We start from the raw sequence: 27333 nt of genomic DNA, 5'->3' as shown, positions 1-27333 counted from the left end.
ATATAAAATTTGTTCAGAAGAACAAGAGAATACCAATATTTATTTATTTACTCATCAAGGTGAAACTTTGTACTCTTTGGGGGAATACCTTGTGTTTCTTCATCTATCTCAATCTAACAAGCCTGAGATAAACATCATTTTACTCTATGCTTCAGTGAGTTTGCCTTATTCAGATTCTACAAATTATTGAGAACATATAGTATTTGTCTCATTATGCCTGCCTTATGTCACTTAAAATAATGTCTCTAGATTCATGATGTTGAAAATAACAGAACATCCCAGGGCTTCCTGTTTTTGTTCCTTACAATTAATTTTTGTGTTGGTTCTGAGGCTTTAATTCAGGGATTGAGCACTGGGCTTAGTGTTTTTTAATCCTTTATTTTTCTCAAGGCTAGTGTTCTATCACTTGAGCCACAACTCCACTTCTGGAATTTTTGGTGATTAATTAGAGATAAGAGTCTCATAGACTTTTCTATTTGGTCTGACTTCAAACCACCACCCTCAGATCTTGTTCTCCTAAGTAGCTAGGTTTACAGGTATGAGGCACTGGCCACCAGAATGACTTCCTTTTTTTTTTTTTAAGCTCCTTATCCCATTGTATAGACACACACACATCAAATCACATATTTTATTCATCTACTGATAGATATTTTGATTGTCTCTATTACTAGCTCAGCTCTTGTGAATAATGCTGTATTAATGGAAGCTATAATAGGTAATAATATCATTTATATCTGTAGTACTAAAACAGGAATTTGAATGATATTATCATAAAAATAAATATAAAGCAAATGTAAGGCTACATAGACTGATTTTTATCATTGCAGAGTATATATACATATTTAAATATTCCATTGAGCCTGATGCCAGTGGCTCATTCTAGCCATCATAGCTGCAAGGAGGCTGAGATCTGAGTATTACTCTTTGAAGCTACCCCAGGTCAAAAATGAATCTATGAAACTCTTCAATTAAGCGGATAAATTGCTAGACGGGAGGCAGGTCTCATATGGTAGTGCACTAGCTGTTAATTCAGGCCCTGGTACCAGAAGAAGAACAAAACAAAGTGAAAGAAAACAACACACTCTTATTGTATACCATAATTACATGCAATAATTTGTCAATTAAATACACAAAATATTTTAAAAATCACCGTGGGTTTAATTGAAGCAAAAATAATCCTCTCTGTCTCTTTGTCACAGTAAAGACCTGATTTTACTCTAAAAAGACAAAAAGCATTCTATAAGGATAGACTTCTCTATTCCCTAAAAGCAACTTCTCAATAAATAACTTCAGAATATTGATTTTAGATGATATATGAATATTCAGTTTAGATGATACATTCTGTCTCACTAGCAAGACAACATTATATATATTGAACGTTTGCTCCTGCTAGACTCAGAGAACAGAATAGGCATTTTTTTAAATTTTATCCAGTTTTTGGTGTGTGTGTGTGTGTGTGTGTGTGTGTGTGAGAGAGAGAGAGAGAGAGAGAGAGAGAGAGAGAGAGAGAGAGAGAGAGAGAGAGAGAGAGAGAGAGAGAGAGAGAGAGAGAGAGAGAGACAGAAAGAGATAGGGTCTCAGAATGAGGTTGAAACCAGTCAAGCAGTCAGGCCTCAAATTCAAGATCATCCTACTTCAACCTCCTGCATTGTGGACTTATAGATGCATTCTGAGTCAGAATGTGTATTTCTTCTTTTGGTTGTAGGGCTCGTATTCAGGGTCTGGGTGCTGGCTCTGAGCTCTTTTTGCTCTACCTACCACTTTGAGTCACAACCCCATTTCCAGTTTTCTGGTGGTTGGTTGGAGAGGAGTCTCAGGGACTTTCCTGCCAAGGCTGGCTTTGAACCATGATTCTCTGATCTCAGCCTCCTGAGTAAGATTAGAAGTATGAACCACCTGCACCCCAGCCAGAGATCATCTCATTATATATCAAGCCAGAGATGAACATTTAATTTGTAGTTTATATAGCCATTTTAATTATCTGAAAGTGTATGAATCATTGTTTTCCAGTAAATTCCTAATGTTGTACTACCATAACCACTCATTCTATGTACTCATTAATTCATTTTCCTTGAATCACTGCTATTTTACATGAGCATAGCCAAATCTCCATTTTCCAAAGACAATAACCACTACCTATTTCAGACCACTGTTTTTAAGTCACTATGGGGACTGATCCATCTTTCATGTGATTACTGTTGAATAAAAAAGGGGAACATTGAAAGAGCAGAGGGAAGGAAGGCAGGAAGGAAGGAAGGCAGGAAGGAAGGAAGGAAGGAAGGAAGGAAGGAAGGAAGGAAGGAAGGAAGGAAGAAAGGACATTGAGAGAAAGGAGGGAGGGAGGAAGTGAAGTAAGAAGGTTGAAAGAAAGTAACCTCAGAGAAAGCAAGCTTAAATACATTAGTCAAATTATATAACATATATGTGTGTAAGGTTATGTATTTGATCCATAGTGTTCATTAATATGTCATAATTTTTGTTCTTATATGTCATATATTATATACAACAGATAGTTGAACATTGATAGACACTATTAATTTATTAATCAGATGTCTTATTTAACCTTTAGTCACAAATACAGTATATTTGTTGATATACAGTCATTAATACATTCATGTTGAAATATCTTACCAACCTGGAGCTAAATAGGCATAAAGTCTAAAATCAGAATTTCAAAATTACTGAAGGAGTTTTTAAATTTGCATGAATCTTTTTCATTAGAAGACAAGCTTTTGCTTACATGCACATATACATGTAAGTGTATAATTTTACACTGTAATAAATATATTCTCTGAAATACACATCCCATAATATTTCAGCACAATATTGTATTTGTTGAATACTGAAATGTCATGCAACAATAGCCCAATCAATTTCTTTTCAATATATATGTTCTAATTTACTTTAGTCCAAATTACAGCTGCAGTTATTTAGAATTGCCACTTCATTATCCATTGCATATCTCTCACGTCCAACCATCCAATATTTTGATTTTTGAAACAAAACTTATACTCACCTTATGAAAATAGACCAACATGAGATTCTCTATGAATAAATAGTCATTTTATTTTTCGATAATAATACAATATTGCTAATACCAAAATCAGGAATACATATCATTATTTTCTTCAAAAGAAGTCAGTATAAAACTTTCCAAGTAAAACACATGATCACATATTCTTTGAAAATTTCTTGCATACTTTTCAAAGGCAAGATGCTTAAATAGTTAAGATATACTGGGATTCATAATTAAATTATTTTCTATCGATCATTTTTATTGGCTTATTTCATACTTTACTATGTTCTTTTTAGTACACAGTAATAAACTTCTACTGCTTTATTGCATTATTTGGTAAATAATGTAACAAACTACAGAACTACAGCAATGAAATTAAGATGATTTAGCAATAAAAACAATTCTTTGGATTTTAATTTAATTATGTAAAACTATGTTCTAAATACATTAAAATAAGATGGTGCTAAATAGCTATGGTTTCACAGAGTTTGAAAATGTAAAAAAATTTGAAAATGTAAATAGTTAAAAAACTTGATTGCAGCATTATTTACCTTTGCTAAGATATGGAACCAACCCAGATGCCCCTCCCCAGATGAAAGGATCAAGAAAATGTGGTACATATACACAATAGAATTCTATGCTTCCATCAGAAAGAATGACATTGCCCCATTTGTTAGGAAATGGAAAGACTTGGAAAAAATTATATTAAGTGTAGTAAGCCAGGCCCAAAGAAACATAGTCCCTTGGTTTCCCTTATTTGCAATAACTAGTATATGTCTGAGACAAGCAGAAAAGGTCAGATAAGTTGATGTTAGGAAAATGAACCCTAAGATATGTATTCAAATGTTATTTTTTTTCTTTCATGCGATTGTCTCTAACACATTTATAAGATTATTTCTTTGTTGCTTTATATGTCCCTCCCCCACGGTATAAGCCCTGCTTTCACTGTATTTGATGTAGGTATAATTTGTGGAGGGGAAGGGAAAAACCAAATCGCTTCAATAGGGATACAGGTGGACCCATTGCAACAATGAGATGTAGAAGTCGTTAAGTCGAAAACGAATTTTACAACTTTGGTGGGCAGGGGAGGAGGATTGGGTGGGGGGACGGGGGAAGATAGGAAGGGATGGGAAGGGGAACAAAGGAGGAGGCTACAATGCTTGATAAGAAATGTACTCATTATCTTGCCTATGTAATTGTAACCCCTCTGTACAGTATTTTCATAATTTAAAAAAACACTTGATTATGCATTAAAAATGAAAAATTAAGAACAAATAATTCCTTTAATTGTCCATCTTTTTATGAATTGACATCCATAGAAACATTTATAGATTCCAAATTTAAGAGATTTTAATAAAAATTTTTGAATACTGGGCTCCAATTACATAACTATTTCATTTCATTATATTTTATATTCAATTTTTATTTTAACTGACAGACAAAATCATAAAATTTCTACATTGTACATGTACAGCATGGGATGTAGTTCAGTAGATTTCTTGCCTGGTTTTCATGATCCAAAGCATTTCAAAATAAGTTACACATACATATTAATAAGAGCTATCCCAGTGTTCAATGCACACATGCATTATGTAATATTTAAATCAGATAAAACACACTTGTGTTTCCACTTATAACTTCTTTAGTGTGAAAAACGTCTTTTTCTTTGAAATGTACAGTACATATTTATCACCTATTTGGTAGATACTGTGTAAGAGTACCACAGAACTTATTTTTATGTTAGTAACCATCCATCAGCTTTTCCACGTATTCTCACCCCCTAATATGCCAATGCTCATTCAACCACTATTTTCTTCTCCATGTGTATGAGTTCAACATTTTCAGAGTCAGTACATAAGGTTTTGCAGGATTTAATTGCTAATTAATTGCTTAACTTCTTAACACTTATCCTAATGAGGTCTAGATCCACCCATATTATCACAAATGCCAGTATTTCATTCTTTTTTGACTAAATAGTATTCTTTAGCATACATGCACAACATTTTCTTTATCCATTTGTCAGTTTGTAGACATTTAGGTTGTTTCTATGTCTTAGCTATTGTTAATAATTCCACAATAAACATAAGCATACAACATGTTTCTTTGACATTCATTTCCTTTGGATATTCACGCAATAGTAGAATTGTGAGACCACAGTAGTTTTATTTTCAATTTTTTAAGTAATCTCCATACTATTTTCCACAATGGGTTATGGTAAGTTATATTTTTATTAACAGTATGCCTGGGTTCCTTCTCTCCGTGTTCCTGCCTTGAGATTTATCTTCAGTACGTTTGATATTGGTTATTCTTACAGAAATGAAGTGAGGTCAAGTTGTGGTGTTAAAGTACATTTACATGATTGCTGAAAAAAAATTGTTTTTATGTACCTTTTTTTTTGGTCAGTCGTGGGGCCTGAACTCTGGGCCTGGACGTTTTCCCTCAGCTCTTCAGCTCAAAGCTAGCGCTCTACCACTTGAGCCACAGCACCACCCTACGATCCAGCATTTTACTCCTGGGCATTTACCCAATAGAACACATAGCAAGCCACATTAAAGCTACACGTTGACTTTAACAGGTCAGGGTTTTGCTTTTTGTTTGTTTGTTTGTTTGTTTCCATCAGCCACAGCACATGGAAAGCAGGGTTACAGCACCAAAACAATATTGGTCCTGGTGGGTGATAGACATTGTAGTTTTCTGGCTTGTAGTACAGGTTATGTTCCAGTGATGTTCTGCAGGAAATGGAAGGTGTGAGAGAAAGTACTATGGCCTTTTTGCCCTCTACAAGTATGTTGCTCCTTTTTGGGTGGGAGAGAGGGGTTCTGGGCAAAGCATTCTGCATTTCTTCAGTGTTGGTCTCCAATAGGAGGAGTCTCAATAGCGTACTCACAGTTCTTCACATTATTTTCGAGCTGACTGGAAGCATTGTGGTGAAAATTTAGCTGCACATTAGGCATGAGATGAGGGGTAGACAGAAGGCATTTTGCAGATTTCTATCCTTGTTTGTGTTAGGTATAAGTTCTTCTTCTTTCTTGTGATTATATATATTTTCTTTGTTGTTTTCTTGATGTTAGGTCCCTAAATCTCTGTTGGATTAGAGAAAGCTAGGGTGATTCCTTTTTGTTATTCCACCATTTTAGTTCCTATGTTTTCAATTTTAAGAAAAATATTAAATATTGTCATGTTGTAGTCAGTACACCCACATAAAATATACTAGAATACAATGAAGACACTTATAGTGTTTATAACTGTAGTAGCTCTCTTAGGTATTGCATTAAAGGATGCAATGAATCATATAGTAATAAAGCAATCCTATTTATTAGCAAGACTTTTTTTAAGATGCTTAACTATTTTTGATGAGTTTGCAAGCAAGAGAAAGATCTGAAATCTAACAACTCAGTCAATATAATGCTTACAGTAACATAAATGACAAAGTGTCAGTGATGACTGAGATGACAAATGACAACATGCATATTAATAAGCACTAGACAACATTCAATCACTGTCTTATATTCTTAGTCATGTTGAAGGACAATACAGTCTTCAAATGCAGCACCCACAGGAGAGTTGTGACTGTCACTAAACAACTTGTACAACTCAGAATGTCAGCAGAAAACTGGCAAGGTTATGTCTACCATCATGGATGAGTGAATGACAACTGCATAAATTTTATACCTACATCAAAGGACAAAAACAAGAGCCCCCAAATTATTTTATAGGGGTTCTGTGTACACACATCTTCAGCTTTGGTCTTGAAGAAATTCAAATATCTCTCTTATACATGTTTAATCCAACAGTCATTGTTTCACAAACTGTAGCTTCTTAAGTTTGTCTGATCAATCAGTTCCTTCAAGGTAGGAAATCAAGATGAAATTTACATGGCCCATTGTTATTAATGTGTTATATGATGCAGGTTCCAAGGGTTAAATATGTATGGATGTATTAATGCCCATACAAGCAATGTCATTTCTCAAATCTCCTGAATGCTTATAAGATTTACTTAATATTTTACAGTGTATTTCCTATTTGTTTATAATACAATCATTTAATAATTTATTTTCAGTAAATTTAAATAAATTAAGTAAATGTAAATAAATATAAGTGGTAGTGTTAGAAAGACTTAAATCCTAACAAGAAAGCCCTTGAGGTGGACAGTCTGTCATAGCAGTTTATTGTTCATAAAGAGAGATTTCCATCTTGAAATAAAGGAATAATATTCCTGTGTGCTTCCCCTCCAATATTATTCAACATGTATTTTGGAATGAATATAAAAATCCATAAAAAATCTATGCACCTGGTTAGAATAAAAATTTATAAAGAAATCACAGTCTCTAAGCTTATCATTCTTTTTTCTAGTAAATATCAAAGTATTTTTTTCCTATACAAGCAACAATGAGCTATATTGTAGAAACTGCTAGGTGTTACATGTTTAATTTCTTAAAGTAAGTAATAGTATATAAAGCTAAATTAATTTTGCCTTGGAGATAAGGAATTAGACATCAAATATATCAGAAAAATATTTTATATATAATTATTTATACTAGCACTGTGAATAACTCTGCCACAAGGCTTGCAAATAGCTATCTTCTTGTTGTATCTTTATGACTCCTTCTGTTTCTCTGCTGAAAATGACATAGACCGTTGCATTAAGATACATATCATTGCAATCTTGTTTAAATATATTTGCATCTAGTTAAATGTTTCATTTCAGGATCCAGTTTATGGGATATTAGGAGTTCAATTTCTGATTTTGAGGTAACACAATACAGTCTAAAGCAAACAGAAATGTATGTTTTCTATTACTAATTCTGCAGAGTATTTCAATTATGCTCATCCTCTTATTACTGTCTCTTGTCTCCCTCTCTTCCTCCCTGATATTTGCCCCTAACCACTCACAATAGACTACATTCTAATTGATAGTTTTTCCAATTGGATCTTGTGCTAACTTTTCTTGTGATGGCATAAGCCATGATCCATATAACTTCACCTTCCAGACAGGTAGGATTACAAATATAAACGTCATGTCTTAGTTTGTTCTTGAGAAAATCTCTGAAATGTTATCTGGGATAACCTCAAATTTCAATCCTCTTGTCTTCATGTCCTGAATAGTTGAGATTATAGGTGTGTACCTCTACAATGAGACCTCCATCCTTATTTATTGGCTTTTTAGAAAATATTGATAGAACATATAGGAAAAATATGTTTTGATCAATAGTTCCATTCATTTCTCTTCAAACTAAAAAAAAAGTCTGCTTTATAGCTGAATTATACTCGTGTGTGTGTGTGTGTGTGTGTGTGTGTGTGTGTGTGTGTGTGTGTGTGTACCCACCTTATTTTCCTTTTTCATTCAACTGTTGATAGGCATTTAGAGTGATTCCATGACATAGTTATTGAGGGATATTGAGAATAATGTTTTGGTAAACATGGCTGTACAGATAGCTCTATTGTATACTGCCTTTGATTCTTTTGGTTATATAGCTAGGATTGATCCAGCAGGATCATAAGGAAGATCTAGTTTTGCTTTGTTTGTTTTGTTTTGCATAAGTTCTCTACTGATTTCCACACTGGTTGCAATAATTTGCATTCAAAACAATAGTATATAAGGAATACATTTTCCACTCATCACCACATTTGTTCTTGTTTTCTTTATAATGATCATTTTGCCTGGGGCTAGATGGCATCTCAAAAAAATTTAATATCTTTAAGTAGTTGTACAAAGGAGTTTCCCTTTAACAAAGCAGTTTATGAATACAACACATTTTTATCAATGTTACCTCTTCCAACATTCTCACTCATCTCTGCCTTACCCACCACTTCCCTCACTCTTCTTAATTTTGTATGATCTACAATTGAATTCTTTTTTTTCTTTAGCAGATTTTTTTAAATTTAAAATTTATTTTAAAGGTGGTGTACAGAGGAATTAGTTACATAGGTCACTGTTCTTTTTCAATAGTGTTACCCCCTGACTCATTTTCTCCCACTTTTATCCCTTCAGACCCCTTACACCCCAAGTTGTATGGTTGATTTCCAACATAGTGTCTAGTCAGTATTGCTGCTGAATTGGTTCACTCTAAACTAATGCTTATGGAAATGATCTCCAAGAATTGTAAACAAGAAATCTTTATTTTAATGTTTGCAGTTTTTGTTTTCTTTTTTGTCTGTTCTTTATTCCTCCCCTTTGGTTTATTCTCTGTTGACCTTGTTTTTTATTTTTGTACTCTTTGTCTTGTATATGTTTATTTAATTTGGGTAAAGGAAGAGGAATTACATTGAATTGTTGACTGCATTCTCTCCCTATTCTTCTTTTCATTCATGTACACATAGCCTCTTGACCTCACTCCACCCTTTTAAGTACCCACTTACTTTGTTGAACTTTGATTTTTCCTTTCTAAGAACTTACACAATTTGAGTAAACCATATTTAAGTCAATAAATTTGTATACATTTGCTTATCAGCCAATATGTTAAGAACCTCTATACTGCTTTCCAGAGTGGTTAAACAAATTTACATACCACCCAACAGTATATCAATGTCCTTTCTGGCCGTATCCTTACCAAAAAGTCTTATTATTTTGTTTTCTTTATAATGGCCATTCTAACTTGGGTGAGTTGGAATACCAGTGCTTCTTGATTTGTATTTCCTTTATGGTCAGAAATGTTTAAATTTTTTTCACTATATTTATTGTCCATGTTTACTTCATAGAAAACTTTCTTAGTGGCGCTGTAGCTCAAGTGGTAGAGCACTAGCCTTGAGCTGAAGAGCTGAGAGAAAGTGCTCAGGCCCAGAGTTCAAGGCCCATGACCAACAAAAAGCAAACAAACAAAAAAACAAACAGACTTTCTTTACCTCAGTAGCCTTTTTACTAATTGGGTTGTTGTACTTTGAGGGTTTATTTTTTTTAAGCTGTCTGTATATTCTGGGCATTAAATAGGTCATTGTCTGCTGTATAGCTGACATTTTCCTCCCTTTTTGTAGGATGCTTTTTCAGCTTATTGGCTTATCCTTGAATGTACAGAACACTTTTAGTTCAATGTAATCTTTCTTTGATTTGCTGTGTTTCTGCAATTTTACTGAGGAAATTCTTACCTGTACAAAGATATTCTAAAGTTTCTCCTACTCCTTCCTATAATCATTTCATGGTTCCAGATCTTACACTAAGGTCTTTGATACATTTTGAATCGATGCTGGCACAAGGTTGTAGATAGAAATTTACTTTCTGTTTGTGGATATCCATTTTGGTAGCATCATTTGTTGAATATGCTGTCTTTCAGCCAATGATTTGGTTCCCTTAGCAAATATTAGATTGTATAGGTCTGTGGATTTATGTTAGTGTTTTCTGTTCCATTGATCCTCATTTCCATTTTTGTATTAGTACCAAGCTGTTTTCAAGTAGTAGAGTTTTGAAGTTTGGCATTGATATACCTCAAGCAATAATTTTTTGCTCAGGATTGCTTTTGCTATTAGGGGCCTTTTGTATTTTTGGATTATTTTCTTTATCTCATTGTGATGTATTTATTTTAAGTTTAAGATTTTGAATTTCTTCCACATATTTATTTTCAGTTTGAATTCTTTTCAGAAATATGTCTACTTAATTTTCTTCTTTTAATATACTAGTTATCCATTTGATTTTTAGTTTTTGAAGTCTTTATATGTTCTTCTTTTGAATACATGGTCAGCAACTAGTTCTTGTTAGTGATTTCATTAATATATGTAGATCAATTTTGATAATAGAGCTATTTTCATAATGTTAGTTCCACTGATCTGTTAACAAGGAAGGTCTTTCCTTTACCAATTGTTTTCTTTACAAGTTTATATTTTTTATCTTACTGATCTTCCACCTCCTTGATGAACTGAATTTCTAGTTATTTTCTGAGATGATCATGAATAGGATTTTATTTTGTGATTTCTTTCTCAACATGTTTGTTGTTAACATATTAAAAGATCACTGATTTATTATGTTGACTTTGTATTCTGCTACTTTGCAAAAAAGAGTTTATGAGATATAAGTGTCTTTTCTGGGAGTATTTAGAGGCTTTTAAATATGAAATCACATCATCAACAAAGAGATATAATTTGATTTATTTCTCTCCTGTTTAAATCCCTCTTATTATTTTATATTCTCTTAATTCTTAGGCTAATAATTCAAACAATGTGTTAATTATGAGTGGAATGAGTGACCATTGTTATTCTTTTCCTGAATTTAGAAGAGTTGCTCTCAGTTTCTATCAGCTTGTTTAATATAATATTGTTGACAATTAAGCCATATATATTTAGAGATTTATTCATTCATTCTGTCAATTTATTACAACATAAATTACAATAATTTTAGTAATCTTCTGAAATTCTTCTTTTTCTTTCTAATTTTAATAATGTATGTCTCTCCAGTTCCTTGAGGATGTTTAAAATTTTGCCTATCTTATTTATCTTTTCAAGCAACAAATCTTTTGTATTGTTCTTTTAGTCTTCACTTTATTAATTTCTGGTCTACTTTTAACTATTTCCCTATTTTGCTGGGTTTGGGGTTTTACTGGTTCTGTTTTATCTAAAACCTTAAGTTATGACATCCAGTTATTTATTTTTATAATACAGATACTCCTATCTATACTTATTGCTCTTAGCATTGTTTTGCTGTGTCTTAGCATTTCTAGTAATTTGTGTTTTCACTTTCATTTGTTCTGGGGTATTAAAATTATGTTGTTCTATATAATTTCTGTAGTTTTTCTATTCTTGCTTTACTGCATTATGAGCTAATTATATGTAGGAAGTGATTTCCATTTTGTGTTGATTTATAACCCCAAATACTATTTCTTTTAGATAAATTTCTGTAAAATTCTGCTAACAATATGTGCTTTCCTAGCTATGAATGGAACACTCTATAATGTCTCATCTTCATTTGACCTATGGCACAGTTTAACTTTGAAATTTCTTTGTAGAATTTTGTTGCATGATTTATCTGTTCATAAGAACATGATGTTTTAATCACTCATATTTTTATACCTTGACCTATCTATGCCTTTAAGTTCAGTGGTATTTGTTTTATGAAATTGGTTGCAATATTTTTCTATGCATATATATTTACAATCATCATTTCTACTTGGGAAATTGTTCTTGTTTTTGGTTTTTAAGCTACTTTGGCATACGTGTGTGTGTGTGTGTGTGTGTGTGTGTGTGTGTGTGTGTGTGTGTAGTATTTCAATTTCTAGTTTCTCAGTATATAATTACAATGTTTATTTCTCTTGCACTGGCTACTTTGTTCACCATTCTGTTATTCCCCTTCCCTTCCCTAATTCAAATAAATATATGTAAAATACCGGGGTACCAAAATCAAATACAGTGACAATAGAGGATATACCATAGAGGGGAAAAATACAAAAGAAACAAAAAATCACATAGTACATTAAAAACAGCAACAACAAAGAAAAACCTCTTGTGTTCATGTCTTGGAGTTTATTTTGCTTAGCATCATCTTATATGGTCATATGCACATAGCTATTGAACTATTCTGCTCATCTGCTAAGTTATCCTAGACATATACTAATTATTGAAAATAAAGGAAACCATGGGGCCTATATTTGTTTGGGTCTTACTTCACTTAATATGATTTTTCCCAATACAATATATTGGAAATTGTCTGTACAACTTGAGGGTGGGGGATGCAGGGGACAGAAGGTAGGAGAAAAATGAGGGAAGGGTAACAAGTTAGACAAGAAATGTACTTATTACCTTACTATGTAACTGTAACCCCTCTATGCATCACATTGACAACAAAGAAAAAAAATATAGAAAGAACTAAACATAGATAAGAAAATAAAAAATAAGATATAAAACCATAACTGTCTCAGAATCAAATAAAAATGATTTGGTGCATGTACAAAAAATTACAATGCTTTTGGGTTTAATCTGTACATTACTTTGTAAGTTATGTTCCATTTAGATCATCAGACAGATGTAAATAATTCAATAATTCAATAAGAGAGTTTATATCTTTTGATTTGTGGTTAAAGGCATTTGCAATAAGGATTCTTATTAAGATACATTTTTTGGCCGGTTGCTCATGCCTATAATCCTTGTTACTCAGGAGGCTGAGATCCGAGGATCACAGTTCAAAGCCAGCTCAGACAGGAAAGTTCGTGAGACTCTTATCTCCAATTAACCACCTGAAAACCAGAAATGGTGCTGTGGCTCAAGTGGTAGAGTGCTCACCCTGAGCTGAGGAACCCAGGGACAGTGCACAGGCCCAGAGTTCAAGCCCATGACCGACCAAAAAAATTTTTTTTCTTGTGATTCCAATTTTTCCTGATTGATTTGAGCATTAATTATTATTTTCTTTGCCCATATGTATTTTATGGCTATATTGCCTTATTGATTTGTACTTGTTGAATTGAGCAATTTTTGTTTCCTGATACCTCCATATTCATATATTTCTCTAACTAAATTTCTTCTTTTCCATGCTTTCAAGTTTAGAACTATGTGTCTTGTTTTCATATAGGATCCCTTGAAATATCTTCAGCAATTAGGGCTTAATGGTGATGATGTTTTAGAATATCTTATTTTTCCAATGATCTTTTTAGAATAATTTTCTGAATAGAGCAATAGTGGTTTATATTTATTCATTTTCAGAGCTGAAAAAATTAATTCCATGTTTTCCTGACTTTCATGGTTTCTATTGAGAAGTCCTATGTAATTCTTTTAAATTATTTTTACTTTTTATTATAAAGGTGATTTACAGAGGGATTACAGTTTCATAACTTATGTAATGAGTACATTTATTTTTTGAGACTCTCACCCCTTCTTTTCCACTATCCCAGTTTTTTCCTCCTGTCTCCACCCACAAGTTGTATAGTTCATTTTCAACATAGTATCTAGTGAGTACCACTGCTGCCTATGTAATTCTTACGTATTTGACTCTGTAAATTGGGATTTTCTACTGCAGTTTTCAATATCCTATGTTTATTCTCCATTTTTGATATTTTAATTGCAATGTAAGAAAAGTCTCTTTACTAGTTTTGTCCAGTTTCAGTTCTAAATGCTGCCTACTTGGATTTCTATCTATCCTATACCTAAGAATATTTTCTACTATAACTTCAATGAATAAATCTTCTAAGCCTTTAATTTATATATCAATATCTGTGCCATAAAACTTTCTAAATTATTTTTTAGAAATCTAGTATTTTGACTTATTATATGGTCTATTCGAAAAAGTCTCACGCACCAATGAAAACAGTATGTATTCAACAGCTGTTTATTGGAATGTTATGCAAATATTTGTTAAGTCCTATTTTAGAGTTGTTGTATTTCTTCCTCATTTTATTATCATCAATTAGTTGTACAAGAAAGGAACATTTGACATGCCCATATATAAATACAATATATCTTGATCAGACTCATCTCCCCATCAATCCATCTTTCCCTTCTTATTTTGTAATCCAATATCAACAACCTCTGTTATTCCATTTTATTCAGGTACATAAAGCATTTTGAACATATACACCTTCTTCAATACTATATTTGCCCTATCCCATCCCACAAGTGTGCATGCCTCAGAATAAATGTGTTTAATCGATCTGTCATTAAGAGTGTTTTAAATATTCCAAATGATTTCATGTTATTTTACATATATATTTTTAATCAGATTTTCATCAAATATCTCTTTTATTTACTTAAACTTTCCCCATTTCTACTCTCCTGTATTATTAGCTGCCCATAGTTCCTTTCCTCCCCTTCCCCTGACCCACACAAACCCTACTATAATTACAAACCTTTTCTGTGTTTGTGAGTATGTGTGTGATCCTGTTTGTGTTTACATATATTTTGAACACATTTATCGTTTAGGTCTAGCATACACATGAGTTAAAACAAATATTTGATCTTTGTACTTCATAATCTAAATCTCTATGCTTAATTAATATTTAGTTCCATCCTTTACCCTGTAACTACAATAATTTCAGTATTCCATTTGGCTTAGTAATACTTTATTTTGTATATACCACAGTTTCTGGACCTATTCATCAATTGTAGGCCATCTAGACATTTACTATACCTTAGCTACTGCAAATAGTAATGCAATAAACATGGGTTTTCAAGTGCTTCTTTTGTACATTACATAGCATATATGCCCAAAAGTCGTATTATAGGATCATATAATAGCTTCAACTACATTTTGTTGTTGTCATTGTTTGTTTGTTATTTTGTCCATTGTGGGGCTTGAACTCTGAGTCTGGACCCTGTTCCTAAGCTCTTCAGCTCAAGGCTAGCCCACTACCACTTTAGCCACAACACCACTTCTGGTTTTCTGATGGTTAATTTGTATATAAGTGTCTCACGGCCTTTCCTACCAGCTGACTTTGAACCGTGATCCTCAGATTTCAGCCTCCTGAGTAGTTAGGATTGCAGGTGTGAGCCACCAGGGCCTGGCTTCAACTAAGTTTTAATATAAGTTGTATCCAGATTCTAAACTTGCTTTGTTGATTCTTTTGAGTGAGCTATGCATGCATGGAAGTGGGATGCTGATTTCTCCACTATTATTACCTTGAGTGTTATTTTATTTAGGTATTATACTCTTAGAGTTATAAACTGGATGAGCTATCTTTTGGTGTGTATAGACATGTTTATCATAACCTCTTGTTAATTTAATCTTTTAGTCAACTCTATGCTACTTTATCCACTCTTATAGTTTCTGTATCAAACTCTTTTGATTTCTGTAAAAGTAGTTATTTTACATATGTTATTTTTTCCTTTGCTTGCAACATTGCTGCTCATTATATCACTTTCAGTCTGCATCTATCTAGTAGAAAAGAAAATTTCTTATAGGTGGTTTATTGGTGGCTCTGCTTTTATACATTTAAGAAGTATTTTCTAATTGATAATCAGATGTTACCTCAGATTTTTGCTTTTCATGGAAGTATCTTCACTTCTAATAGGAAGACTTGATGAATATAGTAATCTTGGTTGGTACTTATTTTCTTTTATTCTTTCCTCGCTTAGAGGATTTCTGCCGGAAAATATGCATCTATCTTATGGTATTTCCTTTAAATACAACAAATTTTGTTTCTGTTGCATATTTAAACATTCTTTATTCATCTATTTTTTAGAGTTTGATTATGAAGATGGTTTCTGGTAAGGTCTTTTTAGAATATTGTAGCTATGTAAATGAATTTCCTTGTCTTTCCTGAGACAAAGGAACTTTTATACTATTATTTTATTGAATATATAGAGCAAATTATATTGACATTTCATCCCAATAATAGATAATGTAACACAGTAACACATACCATATACTTGGGAGAAATATAAGAATTTTTTTTTTTGCTGATCTAGACATGATTTTTTTAATTGTGAAAATACCATACAAAGGTGTTACAATTGCATAGGCAAGGTAATGAGTACATTTCTTATCAAATACTGTTGCCTCCTCCTTACCATCCCTTCCCACCACCATACCCCCCACCCACTGCCCCATGCCAAAGTTGTAAAGCTCGTTTTTCGACATAACATCTTGTACATCTCATTGTTGCAATGGGTCCACCTGTATCCCTGTTTAAACAATTTGTTTTTTTACCTTCCCCTCCAGAAATTATACCAACATCAAATACAGTGAAAACAGAGGTTATACCATGGGGGAAAGACATACAAAACAACAAGGAAATCATCTTAGAAATAAGTTAGAAACACAACAAGAAAGAAAAAAACATTTGAGTCCTTATCTTGGTGTTCATTTCACCTAACATCAATTTATCTGACCGTTTCTGCTTGTCTCACCCTTATTTGCAATAAATAGTATATGTCTGAGAAATAATTTTAAGTCTTTGAAGCCCAATGTTGGGTCCATCAAGATTATCCTTGTAAGCCGGGCGCTGGTGGCTCACGCCTGTAATCCTAGCTACTCAGGAGGCTGAGATCTGAGGATCGAGGTTCAAAGCCAGCCCGGGCAGGAGAGACCGTGAGACTCCTATCTCCAATAAAACCACCAGAAAACCGGAAGTGGCGCTGTAGCTCAAGTGGTAGAGCGCTCGCTTTGAGCTGAAGAGCTGAGGGACAGCGCCCAGGCCCAGAGTTCAAGCCCCACGACGGACAAAAAAAAAAAAAAGATTATCCTTGTACTGGGAAGAAAATCATGGTCCTGTGCTTTAGATTATTACTTAGAAAAAAAAGCTTCTGCTTATTACTTAGAAAAAAAAGCATGTGAAAACACATGCTTCTCTCAGGACTCAAGTTCTGGCCTGCAATACTACCAACACACTGTAGTGTCCTGATGTAATATTAAAATAAGTATATATAAATCAATATAAATTAAATCAACAACACCAATGCCATATATAATAGTTACTAAAAAATCAGAATAATTCTGGCATAAGTTGAAAGATTTCTACTAGAAAATTTTAAAAATTGATGAAGGAAACTGTAAATGATGTAAATAACTAGACTATATCCCATCTTCATGACATAGAAAAATTAATGTTTTTGAATGTCCCTATTGTCCACAATGATCTACAGAGTCAATGCAATACTTACCAACATTATATTGATGTTTTTCATAGAAATAGTAAACATCCTTTAATTCATATGGAAAAAATACTGACTAGTTAAAGAAAAAAGAAAAAGTACTGAGTCTGCGAGACTCTTGTCTCCAATAAGCCACCAGATAACTGGAAGTGTCACTGTGGCTCAAGTGTTATAGTGCTACCCATGAGCTGAAGAGTTGAGGGACAGTGTCCAGGACCAGAGTTCAAGCTCCAAAACCAACAAAAATCAATACTGAAGGCATCATACTGCCTTTAATCATGTAAAGAATGAGACTCAATATTTAAAGCCACCACATAAGTAATAATATTAAAGTGACAAGAAATACAAATTTGAGATTCACTTAATGCATTGCTGACTTTATAATAAGACAGAGAGAAAAAACACAAGTTTTTGATGTTTACTAGAAATTAACTATGTATAACGAATATAAATAGTAGAAACAAAATAACGACACTATTTCATTCATACAACATTTTTAGAAGTTGTAAGCCTTACTAAGTTTATGTTCTACTGAGGAACACTGAAAATGAGATAGTATCACATAAGAGAAATCCTTGCCAAAATGACTGAATTGAACTTAGTAAGCAACTGTACCTAACTTTTGCTTTGAAATGTACAGACAACAAAGGAATAATTTTTCTAAAATTTCAAATTGCCAACAAGTGCAGAAAAGGGAATTTCAATGAAACAACTCAGCTGGCACTGGTGGCTCAGGCCTGTTATCCTAGCTAGTAGGAGGCTGAGATCTGTAGATCAAGGTTCAAAGCCAGCCCGGGCAGGAAAGGCCATGAGACTCTTATCTCCAACAAACCATCAGAAAACTGGAAGTGGTGTTGTGGCTCAAGTGGCAGAGCGGTAGCCTGGAGCTGAAGAGCTGAGGAACAGCGCCCAGGCCCAGAGTTCAAGCCCCATGACTGACAAATAAAAGATGATGCATTTTTTTGGATTCTACTTCAAATAGCCCAAATACAGATATTTCTGGAACATGTCGAGAAAATGAATAGAATCATTTGGGTGATGTAATTCAATGGTTATTTATTTTTGGAGGCTGATTATAGTGCAGTGGAACTATAAAAAAATGCTGCTGTTCTTTGTATTGATGTCCTGAAATTTATGTCAAGAGAGAAAGAAAACGAATATACATGAACTCACAAGATTACAAAGGTCAAATATGGCAATTCAATTAGAAGTTATATACTTCCTAATGTTATAATTTTACTACATTTGTTTACACAATTTGTGATTTATATAATTTACATAGTTTACATAATTTATGTTATAACTTCTATGTGATTCATAGATTATAAAATAAAGCAACACTAGAAAATAGAAGATAGATAAACATTTATGGAACAACTTCCAGTATATAATGATATTTAATATTATTTGGAAAATTGACCATATATTATAAGCTAAAGTCAGAAAGCATGGAAGTCATGCATGGTGATGGTTCTAATAGCTTATTGATTACTCTAACAAAAAGAAGAAGAGAAATAAGAATCAGAAAATATGGAAAATAATGTTTTTAAACTTAAAATGTAAGCAAATATTTTTCATAAACTATGTTTATACGTTCAAGTTTTTATAACTAAATACATTTTTACTTAAATGCAATAAAATTACAGAGCATACCAATCATGTCTCTATAATGAATGGGGTAGAATTATATTCAATAATTATTTTGAGGTAAAAGAGATAGAAGGAAACTGTGGTGAATCAAGATGGGTTAGCCATATACTCATCCATTACAGGAGAATATTCATCACCAAACACAATCTTGTATTTACTCAAGTGTTTTAAATATTTTGCTCTACTAATAAGGCCAAATGTCCACAAAATAAAATATCTATACATATATTTTCACAATTTGTACATTAAAATAATTGACATACAGTGGGTATGCAGGATGTAGCTTGCAGTTGTTTAAGAAAGTGAATTGTGAACATTTCTGAAAACCATCTCAATTGATAAACTTTATACCAGAGGGATACAATGAGATGTATAAGACATTATGTCGAAAAACGAACTTTACAACTTTGGCGCGGCGGGTGGGGGGGGATGGGAAGGGATGGGAAGGGGAAACAAAGGAGGAGGCAACAATGCTTGATAAGAAATGTACTTATTACCTTGACCATGTAATTGTAACCCCTCTATAATGTATTTTCACAATTTAAAAAAAAAGAACTTCAGTGGCTTTCTGGGACATATTGGGCAATTGGTTCACTTTTGTATGCTGGAGATCAAACCGAGGGCTTGGACATGAGAGATGTATAGTCTATCACTGACACCTGTATATTTCTACTTTGTCCTTTTCTGAGTTGGATATAAATTTAATTTTGTAAAGTACTATGATTATACCTTGGAATATCCTTGCAGAAAACTAATCTGTAATCTCCCTTTATGATTCTAATTTCTTTTAATACTACATGAGGGAAGCAACACAGAGATTAAAAAAAAAAGCATTATCCAAATTCTTTTTTTTAAATTACCTATCAGATGGTTTTTTTTAATTTATTTTTATTTTTTATTGTGAAAAACCTGTACGGAGGGGTTACAATTACATGGGCAAGATAATGAGTACATTTCTTATCAAGCATTGTAGCCTCCTCCTTTGTTTCCCCTTCCCATCCCTTCCCATCCTCCCTCCGCCCATCCACCCAATCCTATCCAAGTTCCATAGGAGGAAAGGGAAAAATAAGGGAAGACATTTTAATTTATTCTACCTTGAATTATTTACATAAATTTAGAATATGGGTTTATATAAAACAAAACAACCTATCCATAATATAAGTATTTCGATTATCATTTTAATGTGAAGAGATGTCCTGACAATTTCTTCTAGGATTAGTGATAGTGAATATCATTGAAAATGCAACATATTGAGAATTGTAATTCTATGATGAATATTTTACGTCTAACAGGTTTTAAATTTCAGTGAGCTTAACACAAAACTGGTTGCCCTGGCAGGTGATTTTTTTTGTACAAACTATGTTATTCTGATAGTTGTAATATAAGAACTTGAATTGACTGATTCACAGAAATTAAGTGTTGAAAGTAAACTACATTATGAAACAGGACATGTCAAATTGATGTTTCTCCAAGAATTTACACTTAAGAAAGAAAATATCATTGATTCATAAGGAATTATGGAACACAGATTTTTTTTGTTTGTTTTGTTTTGTTTAATTTTTTGGGTCCGGTTGTAGGGCCTGAATTCTGGGCCTGGGCACTGTCCCTCAGCTCTTTAGCTCAAGGCTAGCGCTCTTCTAACACTTGAGCCACAGCGCCACTTCTGGCTTTTTTCTTTTTGCTTATGTGGTGCTGAGGAATCGAACCCAGGGCCTTATGCATGCAAGGCAAGCGCTCTACCACTGAGCCACCTTCCCAGCCCTGGAACACAGTTTTAAGTAGAGCACATGATGATTCTTTGGGGGGAAGAACCTTTACATTTATTTCTAAAATTTGATTTGAATTGTGTTATTTGTAGAAAAATATGCCCCAAATTATGTTAGAAATTATATATAACATATTAACAGGAAAAAATGTTGAAGATTCATGATCACACTGGCATTTTAATAATGAATATCATAGCAGCAATGTTCTGTACAATTTTACTTAAAAATTATTTTCAAATATTCTCTAGGTTTGATTGTTGTCAAATCAAGCACTAAGAATCATACTGTAAAGAAACGGATAAGCTCTATATGCCTTTGTACATTTCCCAATGACAGTTTCAATTTTAGTAAACCAGATTCAATTAATGTACATTTATGACTGATCAGAGTCCTTTTGAAATATTATATATTATTTACTTGAAAATTATATTTATTCATAGAAAAATTAAAAACTAGTATATAAAGCTCTTGAACAACATAACATTGATACCATATAATATTCACATATTATATTTCAATAGAAAAATGTTACATATGTTAAATGACATATAACAAATGGATCTCTTATAAGGAAAATATTAGATAAAATTAGCATGGAAAATAGCTTCTAGTGTTAAAATTAACATATAGAAAAATGAGAGGAAACTTGGACAAAAGAAGGAGCTTAGCTATGATATAAGTTAAGTATGGTTTTGTAAGACATTCTTGGAGAACTCTAGAAATAAAATGATTCTTCTGAATTATTCTCAATAGAAGAAAAATGCCTGGAATTTATAGCTTCATAATGATAATTTTGCTTGGGACCTATCAAAGTTGAGGCAGTTCTCCACTATGAAAAAACAGTGAGATTTGATAAATATGTGAATACTACTTTTCTAACTCCTTGTGCAAAATTAATAACCATATTTCTAGGGATATTTCTAAAGATATGCTAACTAATAGGAAAAATATACAACATTAATATTCAAAATTATTTATTCTCTTTTGAGAAGTGATTTTGATTTATACTCCAGGCTAGGTTAGAATTTCCTCTGTAGCTCAGGCTGCCCTCAAACTCCCAACCATTCTGCTTCAGCCACCTGAGTACTATGATGAAATTGTACATGCTATCACAGCTTCATTTTGCTAGAAAGTACAAATTTGATTTGTTATGGAAGAGCCTAAACAAAGGAGACTATTAGTGCTATTAGTATACAATATAATAATTGGTAATATGTAGATATAATATTTTTGTTCCATTTTTAACTAAGGGACTGCATAAAACAAAGAATCAACAACCCAATTAATAAGTGGACAAAGGAGCTTAAACAGGGATTTCTCTGAAAGAATTAAAAATGACCAATAGACGCATGAAGAAATGCTCCATATTTCTGGTCATAAAGGAAATGCAAATCAAAATAACACTGAAATTCCATCTTACTCCAGTAAGAGTGGCCAACATCAAGATAAAACAACAGATACTGGAGTAGATGTGGGGGGATTTGAAACCCTAATATACTGTTGGTTGATGTGTAAATGGATGTAACTACTCTGGAAAGCAGTTTGTAGATTCCTCAAAAACAAATAAACTAAACCTAGAACTACCCTATGATCCTGTAATAACACTCTTTGGCATCTATCTAAAGGATTACAAATCAAGGTACAGTAAAGTCACCTGTATAAACATATTCATTGTTGCACTATTCACCAGAGCCAATGTATTGATACACCCTAGATGTTCTTCAATGGATAATAATAATGTAGTATATATAGGTTGGAATTTTATTCAGGCATCAGGAAGACTATTACATCCTGTGCAGTGAAATAAATGGACTTGGAAAAATTATTTTAAATCAAGTAAGTTAGGCTCAGAAAGATGAACAATGAATCTTTCTCTCATATATGGAAATGAGATCTAATTTATAAATCCATATGTAAACATACAGGGTAATATTATTATGTAGTGTATAGTTTTTTTTATTGTTTTCATGTATTGTGCTTTATTCCTCATTCTTCATTCCTCATATACTTAAGCAGCCTTTTTATATTTTCAATGTCTCTGTTAGAGATTATGTTTCCTAATCACAGAGTTTCTATCATTTCTCTGTTTATGAACCATCTGATATTTTTCTTGGTCATGAGATATTATTTTCTACCCCTATCTGGCAATTGTTGAATGATGAAATTTTTAAGCTATATTTTTGAGCCACAATTTTTATGTCAATTTAATATTTGTTGAAATTTCTGTTTCTAGGTAGGCACTTTGAAATAAGTCTGATATTTATAAGGATTATTTTGTTTATTTTCTGTGGACTATCAAGAATAATTAATGATCAAGTGTTAATTTACTCTTTAAGGTATAAACTCTTTTGGAATTCTACTGAATATCTTGGTGATTAATCTCACAGAATCTTCAATAATTCAATAATAACTGTGTTTGAGGAATTATTATTCTCATTTTCCAAGTATGTGTCTTTCTGGCCTTTTATTATTTGTTCCACCTCTTGACATTTCTCAAAAATGTATGTGTGCCACGGATTTGCAGCAAGTACTCAGGGTGATTCCTACACATATATATGGAATGTTTACTCTGTAGTTTTCTTCTTTTAAGAAATAGTTCACAATGTTTACCAAGTGTGGCCTTTGCCAACAACCATAACCATCTTTTCTGTGCTGAAAGACCTTAAGACTTTGAGTTCTTCAAATCTGCAGCATGTTCTGAAATTATTGAAGTGAACTGTAATTATAGTACTTATTGCACTATTTCTAATTCTTAAATCTTAAAATACTATATGCTTTCTATCAACTTTTGTGTTTTTCAGTTTTTTAAAATATTTTTTGTCAAGTTCTTCAGTTAATCAAAATGCAAAGGTAGAACTAGACCATGATGTCCCTGGAAGAATACAATGTTTAATGCCATTTTAAACAAATAATCTCCATGTAAGACAGGTTATTGTTCATTGCCATATCACTGATAAGGCAATTGACTCCTAGAGAGGATAAAAAGAGTACTAAAGCTCAATTAAATGAGTATGAGTACAGGATAAGCATAGAGTCTATCTGGAGTTTTATACTAAATGTATTCTAATTACCCCAGTTTCTGAGTAAATTAAAATTTAATTTTCAGTTATCTTTTTTAAATCTATCAAACATATTAATATACAGATTTCAAGTCACATGAAATTAGCGTATTATTCTAGTAGCCTACAGTAAAGCAGGGGATATTGATCTGCTTCTGGAAATCTACAAGCATCTATCAGCATTGCATCTGAATTGAAAACACATGACTATTCACTCATTCACTAAATATTTGTTGATGCTCATACTATTCTTATTGCTAACTACAATTGCTTATAAGAAGTTTTAAAAAATAAGTAGTAAAATTTCCCTCTGAATTTCGTAACTATTTCATAGTCAAAAGTAAAAGTAACTAAGTTTTGTTAAAGTATTGCTTTGACTTCTCTAACAGTGGCTGTTATTTTTTAAATAAGTAATGACAAACTGTATTTGACATTTCTGAGGGATCATTTTACTTAAGTGTCAAACATATACCAAAAGAAGAAAGCTGCATGAGAATATTGAAGAGCTTTTTAGAGTGCATATAACCTCCGTATTTTTTATTTAGTATGTCATATTTTCCAGAGTATAACTTTTTTCTCACATTTCTATACATTTTCTGGGTTTCAAAAGTACATAGTCTCTTTATTCATTTCTACTATGCTATTTTACTATTTGTGATCTATTAGGATAGAAGAAATATAAATATTAATATTTGTAAGTATTGAATTGTAAACATGTTTAAGAATCAACATTATACATACTTGAAAGATTTTCTCAAACAGTGTTTCAAACATCTAAGTACTCAAAATTCAGCTCTCCACAATGAAACTGGATTAGAAAATACTTCCTCTTTCTATCAATGGTAGTTAACATTTAGATATATTTTCAATGACTTGAGGTAGAATGATATTTAACTTAGAAACTCAATAAAAGAATTATGTTTCTGTATATGTGTATAGATTATTACTCTGGTAGTTTCTCAATGAATGCTAACTTAAAGATTAAATATTATCCAGTTTTAATGAAAACCAGTGATTAATGAAAATAAAACAAATAACAGAAAAACACAGAAATCTAAAATTACCATCATATTCACAATGATTTGATTGAAAAAAAGAAATATCATCTTCAAACTCCTATTTTCCTTCAGAGTATTGGGTATTCAGACATACTTAATATAATTTTGTAGTTATATATACCTGATGTAATTTGTACCTTGTCATGATGTTTGTCAGTCCAAGCTTTTGCTATGCATCTGAACTATTGTTCTTGCTTTTAATTCCTCAAAAGTCATCATAATCCCCATCTCAGCTTTTAAAAAGTTAGTGATCAACCTGCTGTGCTGAGAAACAGTTTTCTGGGCAGTTTACACTTTATTGGTAGCCTCTCATGGGATCCTAAATCTGAGTTAAACAATGAAAAAAAACAGAAACATAAAAAGATTGAAAAACGTGAAACCAGTAGTACTAATATAAAGAAAGGACTACATGGAAATTATGATACTTGTAATTTGAATTAGTGAAATAATAAAAAAAGAAAATGATTTCAATAAAATAAATTGGAGAATTTTTAAATAAAACAAACTTTAATATAGCATTTCCACCTCTAATTTTTATTTTTATCACCATATATTATTTACCTTCCTAAATAGTGTGATATTATGAGAGTAAGACATTTAAATTTAGACTTTGAAAACATATAGTGATGAAAATCCCATGAATTGAATTATAGTGAAGAATTTGTGTATCTTCACTTGCCTTCTATTTTTCTAAGTTAATCAGATGTGAAAATATTTGTTTTTATTAACACAATTCAATGTTTCCCAGTCAATAGTACACAGACTTAAGAATCAATGTTTGTTTCTAATATTTGCTGTTAGCTTCAGTTGATCAAAGTAACCTCAATCAAAAATCTCTATTATAAAATACATTTATAAGTGCCACTTTAAATTGTTTCCCCAAACTCAGAGACAAGTGAACAGATTCACATATATGAAACATATTTACAAATCAAAAAATATTAAATAACATCATAAAATATTTGAAAATCTAAACTGTGTTAAAATAACCTAACAGAAAACAATAAGATAATACAAGAAAGGGCTGTTCATTCTGGAATATTAAAAGTTTAGTCAAATAATTATAGAATAATGTTAACTTGGTTTCACTGAGGATAGTGAGGAACTAAATTTAAAGATAACAAAAAACAATTAAAACTACTCATTTTCCTGTCTTTCAAATATTTTTTCTAATCCCTGATATTTCAAAAAGTGTATCAAATGTGATTTATTTCTTGATAACTAAGAATGAACATTTTAAATATTACTTATGTTGGTGGAAAATTGTAATCCATAACTACCTTTTAATGATTCTGTTTCTTTACCTAAATCCGACTTTAGAGGTGTTACTTTTGAAGACAATAAAAGTGCCTTTACAGTTTTTCCTCCTTTCTTCATGGTGTGTTTCTTATTATCTCTTCATAGCCAGGAAATTAGATGACCAGGTTTTCCTGGTTAGTATAACTTTGCAAAATGTAATACCATAGTGGTAAAATGACCATATCTCTAATACATAAAAATGCATAATCCAAGAAGAAGAATTTGTGACAAATATTTTAGTAACTTACAAATTAAGGTTGAGCTTTTTACTTTAATTTTGTCTGAACACTGATATGAAACATTCTGATAAATTTGTATATATATTAGATGACTTTCAGTTAAAACAATTCTGGCCCTTAAAAAGTATTCATTTTAGAAAATTCAAATTGTAAAAGCTAATAGTTAAACTTTGGAGGAGGGAGTAAATAAGTGTAACAGTAATTTGTTCCCATCAGAAGATAGAATTATACTTCAAGGTTGAGTGGATATAATTGGCCATCATATAACTCTTTTGACAAATAGTGCCTTCAGGCAGTGTGGCTGTAATAATTGTGCAATTACATACTTTTAGCTTTGAAATGACCAAAGCCATTATTATGCATCACATTAATAGATACATAGGCATATTTTAAGCACATGGATTAAATATTTTTCTTTGGAGGATGAATTGTACTTTGAAATAATTACCTGTAATTTTTAGTAATTGTAATTTAATTCTTTCTAATCTAATAATGATGATTTCCTTCTAAACAAATAACTTTGCCAAATGCAATTGCAGTCATATAATCAAACTTTAAGGCTTATTCTTACTGTAATAAAGTTAGTAAAAAAAAGTATTTATTTTCTTTAAAAATAGTTTTGTTTTGCTTTCCTTTTTGTTGGTGGTGGGACTTGAACTCTGGGCTTGGGGAATGTCCTTGAACTCTTCAGCTCAAGGTGATCACTCTACCACTTGAGCCACAGTGCCACTTTTGGTTTTCTGGTAG

The sequence above is a fragment of the Dipodomys merriami genome, unplaced genomic scaffold (genome assembly GCF_024711535.1).
Source record: "Dipodomys merriami isolate MVZ:Mamm:240054 unplaced genomic scaffold, mDipMer1.0.p SCAF_3, whole genome shotgun sequence".
Classification (NCBI taxonomy): Eukaryota; Metazoa; Chordata; class Mammalia; order Rodentia; family Heteromyidae; genus Dipodomys; species Dipodomys merriami.
This window is presented reverse-complemented; position numbering follows the sequence as displayed.